Raw genomic sequence first — 767 nt, forward strand, 5'->3', positions numbered from 1 at the left:
GTATTGGTACCGTTCACTCTTCGTCGAAAATCGCGTCATCCTTATTAATAACTACTTGTTATTGGTGGGAAATACGTTTCTGCGTGTTTTTTTTTTGTTTACTTTTAAAGGCACGATAAATTGAGCTTTGCCACAAGGCGCACTAAGGGCGGGAATGATTCGCGGTAGCTTCAAGGCTAGCGAGTGCTGGGTTGGGTGGGATGGTGACTCTTGTATTTGTAAATCCCACACCATCGCTTCTAGGCTGTACACCCACACACCCATGGCCAAATACCCTCTCCGTTGCTTGCCGCTATTTTGACCATAGCACCTGCCAGACCCCGGCGTCACCTTACAGAACCTCAGAACTTCGTCGCAGACTCACCTAAACGACTTATCTCTTCGTGTAGGTCTTGATAAGACGACGGTCATTAGCTGATCACGGCGCACTTCCTAGTCCTGACTGTTATTCCCGGCAGATATGTTTATATGATTATTTTTTGCGCTTATTGTAGATATGTTAGCGGTTTCATATGCGTGAGAGAGAGAGATTGGAGTTTGTAGGCTATCAGCGTGTAGACAATAGCTTTTCGAGAGGATAATTTCCGGTCTTTATTCTTTTTATAAACAATAGTTGGAACAGTGAGGTGACGTCAGACACAGTGGGACATGATGATAGTGGGTTTCCTGTTGTAGGTTTGCCGCTCTTGTCTTGCTGTTCCACTTAGTGAATGATGCACATTATTTAGTCTTTAATTCAACAGGCAACCACGAATACATTTAGAAGT

General features: G+C 44.1%; 1 protein-coding gene across 1 annotated transcript in view; it reads left to right on the forward strand.

Annotated features, from left to right (window-relative positions):
* Window positions 1-767, forward strand: part of LOC119593839 (DNA-binding protein D-ETS-4-like) — a gene marked incomplete in the record, with an annotated part of 11,206 nt that overhangs the window by 8,723 nt on the left and 1,716 nt on the right.

This window comes from Penaeus monodon, chromosome 32 (assembly GCF_015228065.2).
Source record: "Penaeus monodon isolate SGIC_2016 chromosome 32, NSTDA_Pmon_1, whole genome shotgun sequence".
Classification (NCBI taxonomy): domain Eukaryota; kingdom Metazoa; phylum Arthropoda; class Malacostraca; order Decapoda; family Penaeidae; genus Penaeus; species Penaeus monodon.